The 15,807-nt window shown below is 33.4% G+C and overlaps 1 long non-coding RNA gene across 7 annotated transcripts in view; it reads right to left on the bottom strand.

Annotated features, from left to right (window-relative positions):
- The window catches only part of LOC141502508 (uncharacterized), a 93,457-nt gene that overhangs the window by 42,652 nt on the left and 34,998 nt on the right, over nt 1–15,807 (bottom strand). For 5 of the 7 annotated variants that reach the window (XR_012472564.1, XR_012472560.1, XR_012472561.1 and 2 more), the window contains 2 exons: nt 7,341–7,416; nt 2,614–2,760 (listed from right to left, as the gene is read on the bottom strand). This is a non-coding gene — a long non-coding RNA (uncharacterized LOC141502508). The remainder of the gene's footprint in view (nt 1–2,613; nt 2,761–7,340; nt 7,417–15,807) is intronic. The other 2 variants (XR_012472565.1, XR_012472566.1) reach the window with 2 other exon arrangements.

Below are 15,807 nucleotides of genomic sequence, written 5' to 3'. Positions count from 1 at the left end.
CTTTTTTTTACAAAAGCAGGGATTAAAAATATTTGTTTTACTTATTCCATTGCACTTTCTAAATCTTAAAGCAATATGAGTTCTGAGATGATGATGATAATGATGATGATTTAATCACTCACTTATAATTATTTTATTATATTAAAAGAAAGAGAAATTTTTTTAAAATTATGCGTTTTTAGGACACAGAGAAATTAATGAAATGACTCTGCAGTCCAGGTTTGTACTTTTTAACTATAAATCAAAAGGGAAATTTGATCAAAATGCCCACGTTTGAGCACAGCAAAAAAATATAAAAAAGAGCTCATAAATTTCTGCACAAGGGCAAAATTAGTGTTGTTGCTACTATGTTGTATAATATATTTAATAATAACATAACACTTCATGATTTAAAGACTATTATATATGCATAATTTCATTATTAAGATAGAATAGATTTCTATTTACCAATTTGTCTCATATACATATGTGTTCATGATCCCAAGGAATCTAATAAGGGGAAGATAATGGCAAATGACTTCCCATTCTTCAGATAATAAATATGATTCTTGAGCTTTTCTGGATGGGAGCAAATTAGCAAAGGTCCATGAAATGGGAAATCTTCACGTAATTCCACTTAAACAATTATTTTGAAAGATAAAATAGAAGTGTTTCATTGTTCTACAAATAAAAAATAAGCAAGTATGTAAAGGTCATATAGAAAAATTATATACTTCCCATACTATCTGATGTCACACCATTACAGAATGAAGGTTATTAACCAAACTTCATATGAAGGTTTCTACCATGGTCTTCTCCAATTTTTCTTCCTAAATTTCTTTTTCTTTAATCAAACTCATTTTGACCTGTGTGGATATAATTTGTCACTGGAATCCAATGATTGGATCTTCCATTCACAGTTGAAGTACTGGAAAGGATCTTAGAAGACATAACGTCCAATGCCTTCATTTCATACTTTAAAAACCAAATGCACAGAGAGGTAAAATAACTTGCCCAGGGTTGCAAAGCTAGTACATATTTGAAGCAGGTTTGAATCCAAGTCTCCCTGGCTGAAATTTGGTACCCTATCCATTATACATTAGCTGTCTATCCTTATCCTTTGTTCCCAAAGAAGACCATGACATCAGGTAGGTAATGCTATAACAAGTGCATGAATTGGATTTGAGTGAGGGAATGCTGTGCTAAGTCATCAGCCTCAATTTCTCTTCCAGAGTCATCTGGGTCCAGTGGCCAGATATGAGTCAGGACACTAAGAGATGGCCCTGGATGTGAGGTAAATAGGGTTAAGTGACTTGCTCAAGGTCATACAGCTAGTAAGTATCAAGGATCTGAGGTCATATTCAAACTCTCTTCCTCCTCTCTCTAAGACCAGTGAATCACCTAGTAGCCCAAGGTGAATGAATACAATATTTAAAGTATTAAAGGTAATTCATTAGTGTCTAAAACATCCCCCAAAAGCCCAAACCTAACATTTATCTGCAAAAATCTACAGGGAAATAGGAAAATTTGAGTAAGGCAAATTCTATCTTTCCTTCATTTTCCATACAAGGTCCTAATGCTCAAGACAGGTATGACATAGAAGAGTAAGTGGGCTCATTAGTTACTAGATCTCACTAGATCTTTTAAAACAAAGATCTCACCTCTGAGGAGGACAGGCTGCAGAATTAGACAGCCTCCCACAAAATCTGCAACAGCCCCAAGTGAATTGTCAGTAGTTTTTAATCCTCTTAGTTATTTTCATGCATCTTTTTTTTCTGGAATGTGGTTTGCCAACAATCTCCAGTTATTACTTTATATAGTAAATTCACTTTTAGGGGATTCTTCCCTAGAAAAGAAACATTATTCTGATGATATTCTGTGTGAGAAATGAATGTGTTTACAGGTTTGCTACAGATACATTTCTTTTTTATTCTCTTCTTTTGGGTGCTTTCATAAACCATCAAAAGAATGGAGACAATTTTTGTAATAAAATCCTGCTAAGCCGAGCTCTCACAGTAACAAATCCCTTGGCAGGAGGCCTATCCATGGCGCATTTCCAGGACCTCGGTCTGAACTGCAGCCAGAGGCTCCCCATAAGAATGGGCCCAAGATGGCTTGTCACCTTTCACCTCTGACCCTTCCCCCAGCTGCCTCATGCTTTGTGAACTTGAAATCTTGGGAGAGAATGCTGAGCCGTCCTGTTTACAAACAGCCTATTTATTCCTCAGGAACAGCTTGGCAGGACATATCCAGGTCACCTGACCCTGCGTTGTCACAGAAACCATGAGTTTCAGACTCTTCCTGTAATTAAGCCAAAACAGCAACATTTTTGACTGGTTGAAACCGGTGCTGAATAGTGAAGTCATTCTCGCTAAGTGAATTCACTTTGAGGCTTCCACTTCACCAAAGTCAAGGCGTGAAATTCAACAACTGTCATACTTGAACCATAGGCTATGGGAGTCATAGACTGACTGCAGAAAAACACCATATACCATTGAACCCCCATTTTAGAATTTCCAACTGGATAGATGCAGTTTACATCTCAATAAACTAAATTCATGCACTTTTCTTTAGCTGTTTCCAATCTGTATGTAACCTTTGTTTAGATCTGATTTTCAACTGTCAATCACTTACTTCATGAGGTTCCTTGCTTCTGCTCCAACTTTCATGACCCATCTTCTAAGGACTGTTGACTTGTTCATTATTGGTGACATTTTTTAGGAAAAAGTCATCTGAAATCATCAGTGGATACATGACTTTAGGGGAAAAAAATGTGGAAGTCTGAATAAACAAGACAAGTAAATTAAGTAAATTAAGAGGTAGTCATCCCTAATACCAAGAGATGTGATGCTTTACAAATAATAATATGTCTGAAGAGTTTCTTTTATAAAGTCTTTTATAAGTCTTCAATACATTTGAAATAGGATTTGATTACCAAAATTCTAAGCACATCCAACTTTCTGAATATTTCTTGTATAAAACAAGGGATACCTTTAGTAAGGTTTCTTGAGTTAGGAAAAATTCATCACGATGTCTATTTTCTGTTATTCAATGAATAAAAAATGAAGTTACTGTTTTTCAGTTGTTCATATTACTTTACTATCAAAATTCACAAATATTAGCTGTGGAATTTTCAATTTGAGAAAAAGGTTTCCTTATTTTGAACCAAAAAGATAATTTGTCAAATATAAAAGTAAAATACATGTTATTTGATTAAAAACATTTTGTAGCATAAATTGAATTTTCTTATTTTGCTCAGATTTCATCTATTATCACACAGAAATATTAGACTTTTTCAGTAGACAAAAGGCAGTCATTGAGAGTTGTAGGTAAAGAGACTTTACCAGATCTATGATTTTTAAAAATTGATATGAATTAGAAAGTTAGGATGATCAGTCAGAAAACCATTATAAGAGGTGGAAAAAAAGAAGGATCTAAACTAGGATAGGAATAAAGAATGGATATGGAAAGGAGAGGATGATTAAGCAGAACCTGCTGAATAACTGAATAAGGGAGAATTCACAAATGAATTTCTAATCTAACTAAAACCATAAACAGATAAAAGACAGTTAAGAGGTTTGAGCATGAAGATAATGGTTTTAATTTTATATATGTTAAGTTTAAGGTTTTGGCAGGACTTACACATGAAAATGTTCAGAATAGGGTTAGAAATGAACATCTGCAGTTCAGGGAGAAATTAGGGCTAGAAATTTAGATTTGGAAATTATACATACAGAGTGTACAGAAACAACACTATAGATATATAGATAGATAGATAGATAGATATAGATATAGATATATATGTGTGTGTGTGTATAACAAATTATAAACATACCTAAGTATGTATCATCATTTTTAATCATGTCTGACTCTTCATGACTGATTTGCCATTTCCTTTTCAAATCATTTTATAGATCAGTAAACTGAGGCAAACAGGGTTAAGTGATTTGTCCAGAGATTGGATGTGAGATCAGGTTTTCCTGACTCCAAGTCTGGTCCTCTTTCCGTTAGACTATCTAGCTGCCCTTGTATGTATTATAGTTATTTTATTTGAGACCACTTATATAAAAAAATTATAAAACCTGAAGGATTTTTCAGAGTCTGACCTACCTGAAATCCTTGCTATGGAGAATACATACACAGGATGTCCCAAAAATCTTAGTATCTTTTTAAATTCTAATAGTTTTAAACAGTTCTAAGACTTTTGGGACACCCAAAATAGTATGTCTTATAGATTTCAGTGTCTCAAACTCTATGCAATTAGAAGATTTCTCCTCAAAGATAACCCTCAAAGTCAGGGTTATCCTACTTTTGTTTGCCATTGCCACTTTGCTGTGATGAATTCTTAAAACTGAAAACTCCTTTGAAATTATTGACTTGATAATACAAATAATATAAAGAGATCATCTCTGTAAGATTCAATAAAAGGTTATGCTTTTTATAGATTTGTACCCAAAAACCTAAGAAAAAATCCATCCCAAAATAAAGAGAATTTTTTCTCCCTTAAAAGAAGATTGGGAAAAAAGAAGATTTTTAAAAATCAAAAACTGTTATGATTGGCAAGGAATATGACAAAAGAGTGTAATGCAACTGCTAATTTGAAATAACAAATGGTCAGGGGAACACTAATATGGGAAAACTCCTATTATAGAGTGGTTGGTACTATGTAGTAAGTCACCAAGAAGTGACAAGATGATGCTGAACTGCCTGTTTGGAAAAGAAAGGAAGCTGATTGGCACATTACAAGTCTAGAGAAATTGTTTTAAATACTTTTCTATAAAGTATGATGTTATGAGTAGTTCTGTGTGTGTGTGTGTGTGTGTGTGTGTGTGTGTGTGTGTGTGTGTGTTTTAGAGGGAGATAGAACATTTACAGCACTGTGCTAGGTCCTAGGAATGTAAATGCAAGCAAAATGAAAAAATGTCCCTTTTAAAGGAATGTTTAGAATATGAAAGATTATATAAAAGAGAAAACACAATACAAAATTAGTGGAATGATGGGTCTTTGAGGCTCTTGAAGTTCAAAAATATTAGCAACTTCCTAGAGTTTGCACAGTAGTGCATAGGTTATAATGCAGATTTATTGTGAGGCTCAAAGGAGATATATAAAGTGATTTGCAAAAGCTAAAGTGTTCTATAAATTTCAGTTATTATTGTTATTGTTATTATCAATTTAATATGTTGTATAAATGCTGCAAAAGGCCTTAACTATGGAAATATACATTAGTCTATTTTTATATTGGAGAGAAATGACACATCCCTTTATGTCATCCACAAACCTGCCATTAGTTTCCACAATTATCTTAATTCAGAAGAAATTTGTTAATCTTTCAAATAGTAATTATATCGTGAAGTATAAATCTTAGCCTCCCTGGGCCTGTCAAATTAAGGGTTTAGACTAAAATGACCTATAAGATTTCTTACTCTAAAATTCCATGATTCTACTTCATATGATTTCAAAAGAATGTCTTGGGAAAAAAGCAAAGAATCATTATTTAAAATCTAAAATAGCCTAAAAAACAATCATTGAATCATTGATGAATTTTCTAATCTAGTATTGCCAAACTCAAATAGAAATGAGAACCACCCATTCATCCTTAAAGACCCTTGATGACCATGTTAAAATGAAATATCTGTTTTATTGTATTTTTATTTATTTTGTCAAATATTTCCTGACATTTTAATCTGGAAGGGGTTTCAGGGCAGTATGTCTGACACTTCTGGACTAATCTATTGACCACATTGCCTTCATTGTTCTACATGAAAACTTAATGGTGGTTTTTTAAATGTATTTTTGATGCTGAATTCAAAATGCAAGCAGAATGTCTCTATCACTCACCATAACTGAGTGGCATGCAAATTTTTTTTTAATTATTTAGTATGAGATGGTAAAAAGTGTAGTTTGACTCAGGAAAGGCTAGAGGGAGATAAAATGAGAAGTCACTAGGTGGCTAATGACTAGGTCCCAGTTTATTCATTGTGTTATAGAGCAGGCTAAAACATGTTCATGAGTGTTCGATCATGTAGTGAAACTTTCATTATGTAACAGTTGTTCTGTCAATTGTGTGTAGGGTGTCATTTTGATAAACATCATTATTGTTTCTAATCTTTTTCTCAAGTGCCCTGTATTCTGTATGTGTTGGTACTTTTTACTTAAATTCTCAGTACGACTCATAAGTGTGAAAATTATTCAAAGTAATCATTGTTAGTTATGTTATAAAATAACTTTTAAATCTCAGAGATAAAACTTCACTCCATAGGAGGTGACTAGGTGGCGCAGTGGATAGAGCACCAGCCCTGGAGTCAGGAGGACCTGAGTTCAAATCTAAACTCAAACATTTAATAATTACCTAGCTGTGTAGCCTTGGGCAAGCCACTTAACCCCATTGACTTGCAAAAATCTAAAAAACAACAACTAAAAAAAAAACTTCACTCCACTAATTGAGAAATCATGTGAATCTATTTTAGTTATAAGTTAGATGACAAGAATAAGATTTGGGTCCCTCACTAATGGTATAATCATTGTGTTTCACTATTAAATGGTGGCATACAGAGATTTTGTCATATAATTTAGAAAAAAAATAAAAAGTCCTTTCACAGATTTCCACCTTTGGCAATTGCCTAGCAAATAGATTCAGAAACACAGAATTGAATGAAGATAACTCTGAAGATTCAGATTATACAAAAATACAAAGTTAGAGAAGAGAAAGGGGCAATCCCTATTTGAAGTTAACTTTCTGTCTCTAAGTCTTCATTTAACAACTCAAGTAGAGATAAATGTCCTTGTGAATGATTTTATCCAAAAATTAAGCTGAACTTTTTACTTTTAAAGGATGGAATTTCCTGTAAGAGGGCAATAAAATCTGTTCAAAACATAAAATTTCTTTTGAGACACATTTACTATGAAATGTACTCTTGGCATATCTGTGGAACTCCGAAAATGTTTTACCAGGATTACAACATAGGTTAAGGAATAACATTTCTTTGGTAGTGGGTGATCCCAGAGAGAAACTTTCTCAGTAAATGCAGGATAGTACCTTTTCTGAAATTTATAATCTCAGTGAAGAATTAATTAGAGTACCAAAGAATTAAGCAACTTGCCCAGGGTCACATAGCCAAGATGTGTGAGAAGCAAAATTTGAACTAAAGCTTTCCTGATTCTGAAACTGGCTCTATTTCAACTTCATCATTCTATCTCTCAGGATTGGTTAAATGTATCAAATATTGATGCTTTACTAGAGAATTGGGCAACAGAGACAGAAAAAAAATCACTACATTAAATAATACTGGCCTCAGAGGGAAAAATTATTCTGAGAAGAAAAATATGCCAATCATTTATCTGTCCTGAAAATATTTTCTTACCACCACTGAGCCTTCAGCCTGGTCCACTGAAATATTTTGTCAAGATGAAGACTAGAAATGAGGATGATTTCTTTATCTGAAAAATAAGTTTCCAAGAATCAATGAGACTAAAGTCAAAGAGAAATTATAGAGCAAGTAATAAAGATAAACAATTAATTAAGTTGACAGAACTATATAGACATTATTTTTTTTTAGGTTTTTGCAAGGCAAACGGGAATCCATTGCAGGTAGGTGAAAGAGTGGATCAAGTGTTCCTCTTGGAGCCAGAAAGACCTGAGTTCAGATCTAGTCTTGGACACTTACTAGCTATGTGACTCTGGAAAGTCATCTAACCTCTGTTTGCCTCTGTTCCTTCATCTGTTAAATGAAAATAATATCACTTACCTCCCAATAATTGCAAAGTACTTAATACAATGCTTAATAAGCACTTTATAAATATTAACTATCATTATTGCTGGTCACAGTTGCTTCATGTTACTCCCTGTATGAGGAAGCAAAATAAGCCTGACTCCACTTCAGCATGACAACCTTTCAAAGGTCTCTCCTAAGGGGCAGCTAGTGGTGCAGTGGATAGAGCACCGGCCCTGGAGTCAGGAGTACCTAAGTTCAAATCTGGCCTCAAACACTTAATAATTCCTTGGGCAAGTCACTTAACCCCATTGCCTTGCAAAATACTAAAAAAACAAAAACAAACAAAGGTCTCTCCTAAGACTTCTCCTCTCTAGGCTAAACATAACTAGTTTCTTTAGCTTATAATCGGATGGCATGATCTTGAGATTCTTCAATATCCTGGACATCCTCTAACTTTTCAGTGCCCATCTTAAGATGTGGTTTCCAGAACTGAACACCATACTCTGAATATATTCTGATTAGGGAAGAGTATTACCAGGACTATCAACTCTCTAGTCCTGGATTCTATGGTTTTCTTAATTAAATCTCATATTGCATTTACTTACCAGAGCCAAAAAAAGGAATTTTAGAGCATAGGTCAAATGTTACAAACTATACCCAGGATTAGTAGTATCAAAGAAACAATCAGTGTGAAATGAGAGGGAGGGGAAATGTACTTGCATTCAGTACTGAAGATAATGGATTCTAAGAGGAGATAAGGAAGATGTGCATTCCAGGCATGGCATATATCATTTGGAGGATCATTTACCATTTATCAGGAATACTAAAAAGGTCAGATGGAGTGTATTATAAGTCTAGAAGGACAGAGTTAGTTCCAGGTTGTCAAACAAAGGATATTTGATCCTAGAGGTCAAAGGAATGTGGAATTGATTGAGTAGGGAAGGGAGTGACACAATCAGATGTATCCTTAAGAAAAATATCTTTTGTAAATGTAAAGATGGTGTATTGGAGTAGGGAAAGACAGGGAAAGGAAGTCAATTAGAGAGCAATAGTCCAGGAGAAAGTTGATAATGGTTTAAAAATAAGTAGTAGCACAGTGGGTAGAAAGAAAAGGAGAGATGTAGGTAGAAACTTTGGAGGTGAAAATGACAAACTTTTTGTCTGTGTGATTTTGTGAACAATTCTGAGATGTGAACCTGGGAGAGTGAAAGGATAGTGGTGCCCTCAACGGAAATATGAAAATTTGGAAATGGATGTGTTTAAGGAAAAAAATTTCTACTTTCGATATCCTTTGCTGGTGATCATTCTCTCACTACATATCCAATCAGTTGACAATTCTTGTTTCTACTTTCACAAAATAGCTCACATCTGACCCCTTTCCCTCCATTCACACAGCTACCATCTTGGTTCAATCCCTTAGAGCCTCTAATATATATTAGTGCAAGAGCCTCCTAGTTGGTCTCCCATCCTTGAGTCTCTCTCTCTCTGCTCTAATTCATTCTATATACCCTTACCAACATAATTTTCTTTAAGCAAAGATCTGTCCATGAGACTCCCCTACTCAATCAATTCCAGTGACTTCCTATTACTATAGAATAAAATATAATCTCCTCTGTTTAGCTCTGAAAATCCTATATAATCTGACCTCAACCTACCTTTCAAGCCTCACTGGACATTATAGCCACTGCTGCTGTTTGATTTGACCAAAACAGCTTTTCCTCTGTTTCTCACATGCAAACATTTCATCTTCTATCTCTGGGCCTTTGCAAAGGCCATAATACCACATGCACTCCCTCCTTAACTACTCCTCATAAAGTATATCCTTTTTCTTTAATATGAAGTTTAGACACAATCCTCTGCATTAAACATTTCCAAATGTACACAAGTGCTAGTTCCCTCCCTCTGAAACATTAATATCTTAATCTACTTTACTGAAAGTGAATCTCTGGAATATGGTCTGTGAATGATTTGTATACCCCCTTCTCTTATTCCTTCCCAATATGACTATTCAGTTTCAAAGCACTATGCTAAGAACTTGGAATACAAAGACAAAAATAAAACAATATTTTCCCTTGAAGAGCTTAGATTCTATATGGAAAATAGAATGTATGTACAGTGCAATAAAATAAAGTAAAATAAAATTTGAAGAGGGAAAGATCATTAAAAACTAAGGAAAGGGATATATATCAAAATAGAGATAGCAAAAGTCTTTATTGTATCAAAGAATAGGAGAGGAGGGAGCTAGTGGCAGTGATGCCAAAGAAGAAAAGAAAGAAAAGGGCATCAATGAAGGGTTTTTTTTTTCAAAATATACAGAAGAGAGCAGAAGAAAAATTAAAGGGAGATATGGATCAATATAATGGCTTAGGAACTAATGAATTTTCTATATGCTTTTTTTCTTAAAATAGCTATATGTAAGAGATAGTTATGGTTACATAGAGAATCTTCTTTTTCTGTTCATATACATATATATACATAAATATTCATTTTGTTGATGTTTTTCAAGTTCAATAAAACTATTTTTTTAAGAAAAATGAAAATTCTCATTTGGGAATGGCTAAGTTGTGGAATATGATGGTGAAAGAATATAATCATGCTATAAGAAATGATAAGCAATATAGTTTCAGAAAAGTCTGAGAAGAGTTATATGAACTGATGCAAAGTGAAATGAGCAGAAACAAGAGAACATTGTACATAGTAATAGCAATATTGTACAGTTATGACTGACTTATCTATTCTGATCCCTACAATGATCCAAGACAGTTCTGAAGAATTTATGATGAAAACTACTACCCATGTCCATAGAGAAAGAATTGATGAAGTTTAAGTACAGATTGAAGTATAATTTTTTTTCACTTTTTTTTTCTTTTTTTTGCAACATGGCTCATATTAAATTATGTTTTATAGAATTTCATATGTATAATTGATACATATTTCTTGTCCTCTCACTAGGTGGGGAGAATTCAATTTTTTTTTATTTGGATTTTAAAAATAAATAGCAAATTTATTTTTTTTGAGGAAAAATGAAAAATTTTTGAAAACTGAAGATAAGGGATCATCAGGGAGCTTAATGGAAGGGAATAGTACCTGAACTTAACTCTTAAGAAAGATAAGGACAATGAAAGATAGGTATGAGGAGAGAGTATATTCCATCCATAAAGGAAGACCCAGAGGCAAGAGATGGATTATTAAGTTGAGAGAATAGCTAGTGGTCCAGTTCAGCAATATCTTTATATATATATATATATATATATATATATATATATATATATATATATATATATATATATATATATACATATATATATATATATATATATAAAGAGGATTACTATGATATTAAGTTTAAAAGGTAAGTTGGAGGAAGAGTGGGAAGAGTCTTAAATTTGTAATATGATTCTAACGATTCTATCTTTCATTGGCAATATCTCTCCCTCTATAAATATATAGGCACTTATCCCATTCTAGTATTTTATGTTATCAAGCAACCTGAGTTAATAAACAGTTTTTTCTTCTTTCTTTCCAGATACAATATTATTTTCATAGTTGTCAATGATCAGGAGGTTCAAGGAAATAATGAACCTGAAGAACCAGGGCATCCTTTAAAAGGACTGATCCTTGAACAAAGAAAAGAGACTGGGTATCTGATTCTAAGTAGTTACTGCTGTTCAGTTTTTTCAATTATGTCCAACTCTATGTGACCCATTTTTTGGGGGGGCGGTTCTTGGCAAAGATACTGGAGTAATTTGTCATTTCCTTCTCCAGTTCATTTTACAAATGAGGAAACTAAGGTAAACAAGGAGTCACACAGCTAGTAAGTATCCAAGACCAGATCTGAGCTCAGAAAAGTGAATCTTCCTAACTTCAGGGCCAGTACACTATCCACTGTACCACATAGTTGCTGACTCTAAGAATAGAGACCAAAGAGGAATCTTGATAGGATTCTAGATTTGGAGCTAGAAGGAACTTTTGAAAAATCTAATTCAACTATTTCATTTGAAGATGAGGAAACTGAGGCTCAGAACCTAGTTCTCTGACACCAGAAATAATTCTTTGTCCACTATTATAATGCTGCCTCTTTATCATTGGTGAAATGTTAGTTCTCTGCTCCCAGGAAATGGGAGGCCAAGGAATGATTCACAAGGGAGGAAGTAGGATAAATATAAGAATTACCCTGAGGGAGCCAGTGGAAGTTGTGTGTTCTGATGTTAGATTTAGCTTCACATATTGGAGTTGTATGTATATATCCATAACAATTAAGTAAAAGAGAATTTCTCAAGCTTATTCTCAGGGAATTCTGTAGTGAAGCAAATGATAGCAATATGAAGTTTTTCATTGAAGAAGAATATTTTAAAAACCATAATTTTGGAATTACTGCAATTAATGTAATTATCATGTTTTGCTCCTATAAAAAGGGTAATTAGGCAATTTGCCTAGTGCACTGAAAAATAATATGTACTCTTTTTTTCTTTTCAAAGTGAGAGGACAATAGTGACCTACTGACCCTAGAAATTTAGCTTTGTGTTGAGATCTTAAGGAAATGTTTTTTTCTGGTAGTTCAATCTTTGGGCACCTGGTTGGCACAGCAGACAGAATTCTGCATCTAGAGTCAGGAAGATTCTTCTTCTTCTTGAATTCATATCTGGTCTCAGACACTTACTAGCTATGTGACTCTGGGAAAGTCATTTAACCCTGTTTGCCTAAATTTTCTCATCTGTAAAATAAACTGAAGGAAATGGCAAACCAAGAAAATTCCAAATGGAGTCTTGAAGATTTGGACATGTGAAATGATTAAACCAAAAAAAGGTCACTCTTACCTAGCCCAATAGGCACTTGTTAATTCATATAAGCACAATATGAATGTGCTTGAACATTTTCTCCCTTATCATGACATAGAGAAAAGATAACAATGGAATTTCTAAAGATCACAAATTCCCACAGTTTCTATCAAGCTGCAAAGGCTTTAAGTATAAGTGCATGATGTGCTGGCATAATCATCAGAGTTGAGGAGGGAGGGGAGATGCAACAGGAATATTGATAAATAAGTAAAAAGAATATACAAAGTAAATCTCAGGAGGAGAAAGAACATTATCATTTATAACTGATAGCAAGGGAAATGAATGACCTTAAACCATTACATCAAAACATAACTCAATATAGCAAGTCAAAGAACAGATGAAACATTAAGGGATAGAAAGCTAACTTTGGAATCAGTGAGATGGGATTTAGTTCATGATATACTCATAAGATCAAAAATCTAGAGCTTCAAACACTTTAGAGGCAAGAGAGACTTGCAGATATGGAAAATAAGGCACTAAGATATTAAGAGACTTGTCCAGAGTCACAATCTAGTGAATGTCTGAGGAGGATTTGAACCTGGGTCTTCTTGACTTCAGGTACAGTAAGTGATCCACCACACTAGATTATAAATATGAAAATCATTTAACTCTTAGTGTCCTAGGAAACTCTCAAAGACATTGAAAATGAATTACCAGTCTGCATAAGTGAAAGGAGGTTCTACAATGGATCTTCTCCAAAGATGGAAGTTTAGACCCTTTTCAAATATACATATATAATATATATACTTATACATAAACATATATAATACACATATATAGTGTATATATATATAATGCTATTGCATTTTGTTTCATTGCTTTCATTTATATTCAAAACAACAAATGGCTGATTCTTGCCAGAAATTCCCTTATTTTCACCATTCATTGCCCTTTAATCACTCTATGAATAATGTAATCCTTCCCCAGAATTAAACACAACAAAATCTCATCATATCTCCTTACTACCTCAGAAAACAATGTATACTGTGTGCTATCAGCACGAGGGAATTCTAGTGCAGAAATATACTATTAGATTATATCATAAACCAAGTAAGGGTCCTGAGACTGTGATTCCTCCAATTTCCCAAGTTTTAGACTGTATCTACAAAATGAACTAGATACTTAAGGAGATAATCCAGATAATTCTTGAAAAAAGAACTGAAAAGATAGGGTTTGACCTGAATTGACCAAATTGTTTATCTATAATAATTAAACTCATCGGATTGCTTGATTCTCTACTTCATTTTGCCAGTGTAGACATTGTCCTGAAAGTTGAACCTAACAGGGCTTATGTAAATTCGTATATGCATGCAATAAATTAAGGTATAAAAATTTATGTGCATGAGATTTTTTTGAATGCTGTTTCAGAAATACCAAGTTCTGTTGTCTATCAGAAACTCAAAGGAGGATTAAGTCAGCAGTTAGGGTATAGATTACACATTCCTTTTGACAGATTTAGTTTTTACTATATATCTTTAACACTTATCTAGAAAAACAAATACCAGGAAACTCTTTCTTAGTCCTTTCCTTTTAAATTTCATGCCAACTCCATGTAATCTACCCCCTTTTCTCACTTATCTTTCCAAACTACATTTTTGCATAGAAGCTAACAAGCCATTCGTTCCCTCTCCTGAGTGTTCCTGAATAGGTACAAGGAACAGTAGAGTGAAGATTTTGCCATTATTCATTCAGTCCAAACAATGCAAATGGAGTTTTTTTGTCTTGCAGTCTTTGAATCTACCTCCATTTTTCTTCTCCTTCATATCCAAACCCTATGACTAGTTCTTTTCACAGAACCACAGGAAAATGTTATTGAATCATTACAGTTGACTCCAACTCTTTGTGACACTATTTGGGGGTTTTCTTGGCAAACATACTAGAGTGGTCTCCAGTTCATGTTACAGATGAGGAAACTGAGGCAAACAAGTGGGGAAGATTAGTCCAGGATCACACAACTTAGTAAGTGCCTGAGGCCAGATTTGAACTCAGGTTTCCTCACTCCAGGTCCAGCACTCAGAACAATAGATACACACACTCCCATATTCACAACCACACATACATATACAAACATATAGATCTATAGATGTATAAATAGAGAGTGAAATTTAGTTACAGATATAACTTTAAGTTTTGTTTTGTAAATTCTACCTAATTATATCTTCACAACAATACTGGGAGATAGGTACTATTATATTTTATGGATAATGAATCTTGGAGAGACAGGTTAAGTGTCTTGCCTAGAGACATATAACTAGTAAAGCATCTGAAATTGGATTTAAACTTAGTTCTGGTATTAGACTAGGTACTAGGGATACAAAGATGAAAATTAAGCAGTTCCTGCCTACAAAGAGCTTATAGTCTATAAGGAAAATGATATATATGCCTGTATATATACATATATTTATATTTTCCATACCCCTATATTATCTTTATAAACACACAATAACGTATGGATATGTGCATTAACTGTTACTTAATTTTGCATGCCAGACTCACTTATGATTTTGCCCAACTTTTTATCTGACTCTACATAGGTAAAATAGAATAGAACCTTGAGGGGAATTATCCAACTAATTCTTACAAAAAAAAAAAAAAGAACTGAGGAAAAGGAGATTTGACCTGAATTACACTCATTATGCACATGTGTTTGTATATACTCACATATTCTATGCACACATATTTTATGTTAGGAGAAAAACTATTTGTAGAAGAAACTGTAAAGTGTGCAAGCAAAAAATTATCTGGCTATTTACATTAATCAGAATACACCAAGAGTAGCAGCTAAATATTTACTCTAACTCATTTTGTGTTGTGACTTTTATTGTCATTTCTTATAGTTTCTCTTTTTTATCTGAACTAAATGAATTATACAAATTTACTTAAAGATGTTTTGACTGTTCAATATAGAGAAGGATACATACAGAACTGGTGTTCATATATGAATGCATATTCATTATATACTCATAAATATGCACACAAGTATCTATTCTGATGACCAGTCTACAAATAGTATTGGGGGTCCAGTTTGAAGTATATGATCATCTCATAGAATCAAGTTACAAACCTTTAAAGTAATATCATTGCTTATAAATTTATTTATCCTTTGGCCACTCCTCAAATCAAGCTTCTAATTCCCTAATTCCAATTATACTAGGGCAGCTTATATTGTTATAAACATCTTTGGGGGATTAAATCTTTAATCACAATTTTTAAATGAATGTAATAGTTGATAATATATATTCATTGCCTAATCAGGAATAAAAATTATAATCCCATAA

The sequence above is a fragment of the Macrotis lagotis genome, chromosome X (assembly GCF_037893015.1).
Source record: "Macrotis lagotis isolate mMagLag1 chromosome X, bilby.v1.9.chrom.fasta, whole genome shotgun sequence".
Taxonomy (NCBI): domain Eukaryota; kingdom Metazoa; phylum Chordata; class Mammalia; order Peramelemorphia; family Peramelidae; genus Macrotis; species Macrotis lagotis.
This window is presented reverse-complemented; position numbering and strand designations above follow the sequence as displayed.